Here is a 9,830-nt window from a genome sequence, read left to right as displayed (position 1 = left end):
ATGATGGTCTTCATAGCAACCCTTCTAGCATCCCCGAAGGGAGTGTGGACATGGTCGAGTGTGTTCGCACCCCGCGTAGGACAGCTGATGAGCTGATGGTATCTCTGCAGGACTTTCCTCATCTTGGCGTTGTTAAAATCACCGACGACCATACACGCAGCCTCGGATGGTGATGTCTCGGTCCTGTCGATAACTGCATGCAGCTCGTCCAGGGCCTGATGTCGGCATGTGACGGAGTGTGCACCGCTGTTATTACGACAGATGTAAACTCCCTCGGGATGAAATAAGGTCGGCATCTGATCACGAGCTGCTCCAGGTCCGGAGAACATCCCGAAGAAATAATCTCCACATCTGAGCGACACACATTGTTCTCCATGCAGCAGACACCTCCTCCCTTGCTCTTCCCCTAGTTTGTTGTCCGACCCTGGCGCTGAATGGAGACCCCCTCCCCTGAAGCGTAAGTTACGTATTGTAACTCTAGATTCTATGAGTATAGGGGCAGCCCTTTAAGGCTAGCAAATACAGAGTAGAAGTCAGACAACTCTCCCCAGCTCTTTAGATGGGAGGGAGAGCATCATTCAGAGACATCCAATAAACCATCACTCTGACAAAACACTCAGTACAGAGTGAGTCATGGAGGAACGGGAAACATCCCGCAGGTAAAAACGGATGAAAGAACAGGGGGAGGACCAGGAAGCTGCAGTGCAGATATCCCCCACTGTCATTCCTCCATGCAAAGCCGCAGAGGAGGAAATTCCTCTGGTGGAATGTGCTCTGATGTTCTGTGGAGGAACCATCCCTGATGAAAGGTAAGCCTGTGACACGGCCTCACAGAGCCAGTGAGACAGGCGCTGTGCCGACAGGGGGAGCCCTTGAGACTGCTCCCTGTAATGCACAAACAGACGCTGTGTGCGTCTCACCACGGCCGTGCGCGCCACATAACAGGCCAGCGCACGCACAGGACAGAGAAGATGGGAAGTGGCCTCTTCCTCTGAATTGTGATGGGGTGGGAAAAACCCCTCCAAAGTGATCACTCTTGATCTGAAAGAGCTCGTGATGCTTTTAGGCGTAAAAGCAGGATTAGGGCGTAAAATAGCCGAGCTGCAATCTCCTTGGATCCGAAGACATGAAGGTGCCACAGAGAGAGCAGACAAATCACTAACTCTCTTTGCAGATGTCAAAGCCAACAGCAGAGCTGTTTTGAGTGACAATAATTTAAGCGGAAATTGCTCCAATGGTTCAAAAGGAGCTTTCACCAATGCACGTAAAACCAGTGCTAAATCCCACTGAGGGCCCAAGGAACGTGACACTGGCCTGTCTCTTCTTACGCCCCTCAGGAATCGTTTCGTAAGAGGATGACTGAACACTGTTCTGCCACCAAAACCTTCATGACAGGAAGAAATAGCAGCAGCATATGTCTTAACTGTGCTAAAAGCCAAATTCCTATCCATCAAAAGCTGGAGGAATGACAACACCTGAGGCAGGGGACACACCGTGGGATCCAGATTCCTGCCTACACACCAACGCTGAAAAGCGTTCCATTTGGATGTGTATGAAGCTCTGGTAGATGCGGCCCTGGCGCACTGGATAGTGCACTGTAAGCCCGGACATCTACTGGGATGGAAAATTTAAGTTGAATGTACATAAAAAATTTAAGTATGATACCATTACTATCAGATGTAAGTTTATTCTACTAATTTGGAGTAGAATATACTAACATTTGTGAGTAATGAAGTTGGTGGATAATTTTAAGTGGAATATACAAAAAGTCTTAAGTTTTGGTTGTATAAACTTGAGTTTTCAAGTCATGCAGTTACACACCCCGCGTCGTAGGTGGCGACATGCACCTGTAAGGACAAAAACGACAACGAAGAAGAAGGTACCTTCTTCCCGCCTGTGCTTGCTGAAGAAGGTGAAGCTCTCCATGCGTGTGGATCGTGTGGATCGTGCTGCTGCGTGTAGTACTAGGGACGGTTGTTTGTTTGAACGCGAGCGCACCGGACGGACGGCGAAAGCGAGCGCACCGGACCTGTGCACCGGACGGACGGCGAAAGCGAGCGCACCGGACCTGTGCACCGGACGGACGGCGAAAGCGAGCGCACCGGACCTGTGCACCGGACGGACGGCGCAAGCGAGCGCACCGGACCTGTGCACCGGACGGACGGCGAAAGCGAGCGCACCGGACCTGTGCACCGGACGGACGGCGAAAGCGAGCGCACCGGACCTGTGCACCGGACGGACGGCGCAAGCGAGCGCACCGGACCTGTGCACCGGACAGACGGCGAAAGCGAGCGCACCGGACCTGTGCACCGGACGGACGGCGAAAGCGAGCGCACCGGACGGACGGGACACGGGAGCCGCCACGGACGAAGCGGGGGTCCCGCTTCTTTATCGGGCAGAGGAGAGAGGAACGCGGCGGCGCAACGGCTGCGGTGCAGTTAGCTTAATCAGGTGAGTGCTAGTAAGCTAATACTAGCGACGCCATTTTAGCTTACCTGCTACACATGGTTGAAAGCGTTTGAATTTGAAGTGGCTCTCGGTGAGACGTTAACCAGTCCATCGACATTTTTCATCTATTACTTACGTATTAATTACTCTAGGTGCAATGCAAACTTTTTTCAGTGACAACTTTTTTTGAAAATGCAGTGTTTGTGAGCACATGAAAGCATTAACTACATCTGTTTTATATTTTTCACTTAAGGGGCTGTTTGTGAGCAGTGAGGACCAGTCAAGACCAGTCAGGCACACATTTTCAGCTTTCACTTTTAGTTCCCCCCCAATAAATAATAGCATTTATGACTTGAGTGTTCACAAAAATGATTCAATGGCTTTGTGTCTTGTGTATTGTAGAAAAAAATACTCAGCACTAGGTTTTATATACGACCATCTAGGAGTGGTTAACCAAATCTGGTGTAAATGGTCACAGATTGGGTCATTCTAACATGGGCTCATACATTGTTTGCTTTGTAATATGTTTCAGGTATATTGCGAGTTCAACCGAGTGGTGGGGCAGGGTCTCAGAGAGAACTTCTTTGATGCACTTGACCGTTTCTCTCCAAGCCTGATGGACCTCTTTAGGAAAAAGAGGGGCCTCACCGGCCAGATTTTGACTGACCTTCTCCATAAGACAAAGGTGAGTTGAAACGTCTACATCAGTCTACACCTTCTCCTTCTTTCTTCCTTGCTCTTCAATTCTTTTTGGTCAATTTGCTCTCTGCTATCCTTTCCTTTTTCTTATCACTCTTCCTTCATCTCCATTGGTTAATCTTTGTCCTGCACTTTCCAGTGCTGGGAAATGCAGTAAGGTGATTGAAAAATTAAGACTATGCAGATATTAAATGAAAAAAACTTGACTATCCTTAACAAACTGTTTTATTGTTGTATTCTACGTCCACTATCTCCCAGGTCAATGAGCCAACACACATAAGGTGCCTCATTCTTCGGGGATTGCCGGTCATCTTGGGGGATGATCCCAGTGCATTCTTCAGGAACTGCTCTGTAAGTAATTTAATTTGTTTTAAATGTTTGAGAGGCATAGACTTTTCATTTTAAGCCATTGTTGTAAACTTGCCTGAGCTGACGAGCAGCAAAAACCACATGAGGTGTGTTAAGTCAGTTAAATCAGTTACTGTCTGTGCTGTTTATGTTGTGCAACACTTTTCATATTACTCTACATAATCTAGGTTGCATAATTATGTCCTCTGCTTGTCTATTTGTTTCTTGCTCTGTTAGGATGTAAATGACAATGGCCTATACAGTCAAACTGCAGTGGGAATCCTCTGCATGGATGAGGAAAATTCAACTCCACTCAACCCATTCAAAGTAGGCATCATCTTGGAAGGGAGCGTGGTGATGGACAACCTGGCAAACCTACCTCAGGCCTTCTGCCTTCTTTTTGGACTAATTTATGCCCTGCACCTCGATTACCCTAAGTATATGAAAAACACTTTCAACTTTGTTCAGCAGGTAATGCTCGACCTTGGAAGAAGTGCGCCGAAAGTGACACCGAAAATGCAAACGTTGAAAAATCAGCTTGCATTGTAAAACACACACACACACACACACACACACACACACTCTCTCACTCTTCATATCTCTTTCTCTGTGATGCTCTTATGTTCCCTCCTTGCCCTTCCAGTGTCTCGCTCTGTTTTTTCCTTCTGCTGCTGTTTAGCCCGAATCCAGAAGCGTCAGCAGTTTTTTAGGAATACATGTTTGCAGTTTTGCACAGTTTGATGGCATTTTGCACAGTTTTATGGCATAAGCACTGTTTTGATGGTATTTGCACTATTGGCAGTGCTTGTTTTTTGATATTTGCACTGACCTCAGACTTGCACCTTTTCTACAGACTTTCATTTTAATCGTTTCAGTAATTCTCTGTTAAATGCACTTTATCCTTATCACTGATGTCACATTGAACACATTGAAATGTTGTCTGGTGCGCATGTGCACGCATCTTGTCTGAAGGCAAATGACATTGCTGATATGTTGATTTACGCTAGCTGTAAAAAGTTGTTTTTTTTGTTGTATTTCATGATCATTCCATTTTCTGTGGTTCTTCTAGCTACCAGCAGCACTGTTAGGTTTTAAAAGGTAAAGTTTACGTGTTATTGTATGTTCAAATGAATAAAACTGAAAATGTTACATTTTTGTCATTAAATTATTTTATCCTAGTTTAACAAATTCTAAAAGAAAAGAAAATCTCACTTTAACTTAACAAAACTAAGTAGAGTAATAAGGAAGAGTATTTGATATCACAAATGATTTAAAGTTAAATAAACTCATTTTTTCAATGTACACAAATTAACATTTTAAGTTAAATCAATTTGGCATTTAGTGCATTGAACTTAAAATAACAATTCTAGCCTTTAAAGTTTTTAAGTTGAATCAACTCAAGTTTTCATTTTCCATTACTTAAATTTTTTAGGGCAACCTATTTCCTCAAATTTTTTAAGTAAACTCTACTACTCCGGGCTTACAGTGTGCGCACAACATCTTGAGAGAGCCCCAGCCTCTCTAAATGTTCCCGTTCAGCGGCCAGGCCCACAGACGCTGACCTATCATCGGGTAATTCCTGATCGCTCCTCCTGCCTGAGAGAGAGCGTCCCCGCGCCACGGGATCTCCCATGGCAACCCTGAGATCAGCTGTTGCAGACATGGAAACCATGACGCGGCCGTGCGCTCCGGAGCTATGAGGATGGCTGACAGCCGTTCCTCTAGAACTCGATCCAGGAACCGTGGAATCAAAGGACACGGTGGAAAAGCGTAAAGAAGCATCCTGGGCCACGGCCGATGCGCTAACGCGTCCACTCCCAGCGGTGGATTGTCCCGCACGCTCAGAGAAAACCACAGAGCGCACTGTGTGTTTCCGCGAGAGGCGAACAGATCCACCTCTGCTTCGCCGAACCTGCTCCAAATCTGACTCACCAGATCGGGATGAAGGTTCCAATCCCCGTGTCGAGGACCTCCCCATCTATGGCAAGCCGAATTGTCATTTATCAACTACGTTTGACTATCCGGAATTAACATTGTAGATAACTTCTTTCTGACTAGTCGTAATTACATTTTGAATAGTTGGAATTTTCATTCAAAATATCTGTAATGTAATTGTGACTAGTCGAAACGACAGATAAAGATATCTGTAATTCAGTTTTGACTAGGCGAAACTGAATTACAGATATCTGCAATGACGTCACAGAAAACGACATTCAACTCGTCACACATCTTAAATGACAATTGCAGATATCTGTAATTCAGTTTTGACTAGGCAGAATTAAAGTTAAAGATATCTCAAACGTCATTTGAGTGCGAATTATTGGGCATGCGATTTTAGATATCCAGAAATACGTAATTTCCGTTTGCCATCAAAGAAGAAGTGGGAATAAGAAAGGAGCAGTCATGGCGTTGGCTGTAATCGAAAAATCACCAGAAAATGCCATGAAATTGAACGAGCCCTCACACAGGGGATTTGTGGAGAGAGAGAACGTCGTTCGATTGAAAGCTGTGAAAGAAATCTCGGAAGAATTGAAGATTTGCTATCACCAGAGACCAACAACGAACTCAAAAGCAGTTTGGCTGAACTGAAAAATCTAGTAGGCACACATTTCCAGGCTGGGGAAGACCGAAGTTTCTCTGTCGGGCGCATTCGTTCAGGTGTGTCCGTTTATCACTGCATTCTTATATTAGGCTATAATATGCATTAGTTCGCTACGTAAAATAGTTGTGGCGACATAGTGGCGATAATGTTTCCAACGGACATGCAGGTGCACGGTTCAGACCACGTCTGATTGTTTGTGAAAATACAAAAACAAGTTGCATGGGTCAGAGCCATGGAGTTTGCTCTATCGCTCCTGCATGGGTGACCCGATAACCGAGTGGTTATGGATTTCGTACATTGGTCAATAAAAAATAAACAAACAAAAAAACGAGTGGCATAGCCTACCACATGGAGTGTGCGAGTGTTGCATACATTATCCAGGATGTAGCTAATGCCGGGTGTGCCAGTCAAGACATTGGAAGTAGCAACAAGTGTTGTCATATGTCATATTGTAGGCCTATTGTTGGTTGACAAGCGCCGACACGCCCTGCCTGACTCTGTTTAGGCTACTCTGTGTAGGGGGATGGGCTGTATAGTTGCATTTCTGCTCCCATTGTGCTTGGTCAACATTGTACAATAAATAAATATACATTTGATGTCTAACTAATGTGCATGTCCTGCCCACAGTTGCCCAAGAGGCTGGCATCATGCATGGTCATACGTCTTCAAAACAAACGGAACAAATGTGTATTATTGCAAACGCTTGATCTAAAGTGATAAAGTCTTGTTAGTCCGAGTATTGATCAGAAGTCCATGTTTGTGTGAGAATGTTTCCATTCTGCCTAGAAGCCATTTATTCTTATGTCTATTAGGCCTTCTGCTATTGGGATGCTGATTTAAAGGATTTGTTAAATTATAGGCCCTGCATATAAATACACTCAACAATGCATCATTGTAGCACTGACCACTTTATTGAGAGTGCAGCAAGTGGGGATGACCACAGTAAAGAGAACAACAAGTGCCACAGAGGCAAGGAGCACTTGTAAGATTTGGACATAGAAAATATTTAAAAGTGCATGAAATTGGACATAACATTAACAGAGTACCACATCATTAAAAGTGAAGGTGCAAGTGCACTTGGCACTTGATGGCAGCTGTGGTTGATGCCCAACTAACAGGCATTGTGGCCTGTGTCGTGGGCCCAGCATTGGCAGAGTGGCAGAGGGTGGGCACAAATCTGGTGATGGGGTTGTGATTAGAACAACAAGTGCCAAGTTAAAGAGCACTTGTAAAACTAGAATGTAGAAAACAATTGGGAACAATAGAGGCATGCCCTCTAACAACCTGCACTGAACAATTTTAAAAACAAACACGGTAACATTATGCAAGACCAAAGGTCGGCGCTTGCAAAATTCCCTCCATCATATGTTTTTTAAACCATTCATAAGAAGAGTGCAGCGGCAGGCATAGTGTAACAATACACGTGTTTGCTTCAGGGAAGATTCGGTTCTCTTCATGAATGAACTGTATTTGAGGAGGGTGTGGAAATCCCAGTGGAGGGACTACAGAGGCTCCAGACGAAAATTCCAAAACCCTCTCAAGGGTGACTGGACTGCATTCTCCTTCTGTAACACAAGAAAGTGGTGTGAAACGGTGATTAAGTGATGCCTTTCACACCTTGATAGAATTGGAGAAAAGTTAATTTAAAATAAATCAAATGTTTTCACATACAATATTGTTACTGGTAGAATAATTAGTATACCTTCTATGTCAATCAACCAGTCACGCCAGAAGCAGATTGTCATATTTTCTCGGTTTCTCCGGTTGCTGCCCTGCGCTGAGAAGTCTGGAACAAATAACTTGCACAGGTCCTTCGCCTGAAGGGGAATTTCCTCATTGACAAAGAAGTTGAAGAACACGGCCGGATTCTCCCTCATCTCTTTGAGTAATCCAAGGGTTTTTAACCCATCAGCAAACCTATGAAAACATGTGACAGTGTGAGTTGTCCTGGGCTAGTGACAGGTGAGGCAATTACTTACTGGTCCAGGGCAGTCGCCAATCTGCCGTTGACAAAGAAGTCAGCAGCTGACTGGACAAGGGGAGTCCTTCTCTTCCAGGCTGGACACATGTCTCAAGGCACCTATAATACTGAGACTATCTGCTGCCTCTGTTATTGCATTGTTTGCCTCTCTGACTGTTGTTGCATCCTGTATCTAAAAAGAAAAGACAAAAAGAAAGAAAAGACAGAATGAAAGATAGTGAGTGGCACATAAAGACAAGGATAATTAAAATGTGCAGGAGTCTACAATCCAAACTTGGCTTACAAGGACACCTATCCTATATAAATTACATGTCAATAGCTGTACACTATGAAAGGAAGCATTTCATAAATAGAAAGTTAATAGAAAGCAACTGGAGGGCTGTGTCACAGTAGACTGTACATTCAATGTATAACACCTTTCTCCTTCTTACTTTCATCAACTGCTCCCTAAAAGTATGGTCGCCAACTTCATCGACCGTGGCCGGGGTAGTTTCTATTCCACAGATTTGCCGGAAAAGCCTTTCCGAGAAGAAATGCGGACCAACTCCTCCATGAATGATGCACACAGCTATCATTTTCCCCACCCAGGTGTACAGTTTACTCTGTAAAGCTAAAATGAACACGTAAAAAAAACACAATAAATCAAGACAGGAGAAATAAGGGAGTGCAATAATTTAAATAGGTTTCCGTGTATACATTTCTAATATTATGCCAGTTGAATGAAGACAGCCCCAAGAATTTGGGCTTCCTTACCTTGCGTATCAAGACGCAACTGCCGGTCTGTAATTCCAGTTGGAGATATCTAAAATTTGACTCTGACTAGTCATAATTCCAGTTCAAGATATCTTTAATTCACCTCAATTCAAGATATCTACATGTCCCTTTTCAGATATCTTAAATTAAGTTTTGACTAGGCGAAATCATCTTCATGTCCATCGAAGATGTTTGATTGGTGGACGGCCCTCATCAACAGCCTTAGGTACTCTCTGGTCGGGCCGCCTTCGTCAACTGCCCCTTCACCATTGTCATCTTCATCCACAAAGACAACATCCAGTCTTGCTTCAGGGTCGAAGGACTTCCGTTTAAATGCCCACAGGCTACATGGTAAAACATTGTCCCTGCACACATTTATTTGGTTGCTTGTTGGAGAGAAGCAGTCATCTACTTTGCTGACCAGTTTTTTCAATATGGTCTGTAGATCAATCCTGCAACCAAAGAAGTTCATACATTTTATTCATATGCCAAATATGTACCATGTTTTCTAAGTTTTAACCACCTGCTTAAATGTTACAGGATATAAGCATCACACTGACTTTGGTTTAGTGCTAGTCCTTTTTATGGTATAGAAAATGTAATATTTACATACACCAAAAACATCAATGTCAAGTTAATGAGAAACACATACTCATCCACAGGTCCTCTAAGGTGATGTGTTGATACAGGAGACTGATTTTGTGAAACCGTCTCCTCTTGTTCATCAAGATCAATGATTGGTTCCTGGACAGGTGAAGGAGGGAGTGATGGTTCTTCATCAGTCAGGATTTCTTGCGGTTGTGAGATCAGAGTGAGCGATGGCTGGATAGAGTTCTCAGATGGCAGAGGCTGGAGAGAGGGCTCAAACAGCAGTGAGTGGGTGGAGGTCACAGAGAGACTTGGCTGGGTTGAGGGCTCAGACTGGAGAGAGGGCACAGAGAGACTTGGCTGGGTTGAGGGCTCAGACTGGAGAGAGGGCACAGAGAGACTTTGCTGGGT

At 44.4% G+C, this 9,830-nt stretch overlaps 2 long non-coding RNA genes across 2 annotated transcripts; one reads left to right on the top strand and one right to left on the bottom strand.

Annotated features, from left to right (window-relative positions):
* The first annotated feature begins 2,909 nt into the window (after window positions 1-2,909).
* Window positions 2,910-3,802, top strand: LOC132997339 (uncharacterized). Its single transcript, XR_009677408.1, has 3 exons — window positions 2,910-3,133; window positions 3,406-3,498; window positions 3,733-3,802. It is a non-coding gene; the product is annotated as an uncharacterized LOC132997339 (long non-coding RNA).
* Window positions 3,803-6,986: 3,184 nt separating this feature from the next.
* LOC132997338 (uncharacterized) lies at window positions 6,987-8,129 on the bottom strand. Its single transcript, XR_009677407.1, has 3 exons — window positions 8,077-8,129; window positions 7,800-8,014; window positions 6,987-7,662 (listed from the first exon to the last, which is right to left on the bottom strand). It is a non-coding gene; the product is annotated as an uncharacterized LOC132997338 (long non-coding RNA).
* Between the last annotated feature and the right edge of the window lie 1,701 nt (window positions 8,130-9,830).

Source organism: Limanda limanda, unplaced genomic scaffold, assembly GCF_963576545.1.
Source record: "Limanda limanda unplaced genomic scaffold, fLimLim1.1 SCAFFOLD_31, whole genome shotgun sequence".
NCBI lineage: Eukaryota > Metazoa > Chordata > Actinopteri > Pleuronectiformes > Pleuronectidae > Limanda > Limanda limanda.
Note: the sequence above shows the minus strand (reverse complement) of the source record. Positions and strands in the feature narration are given on the sequence as shown.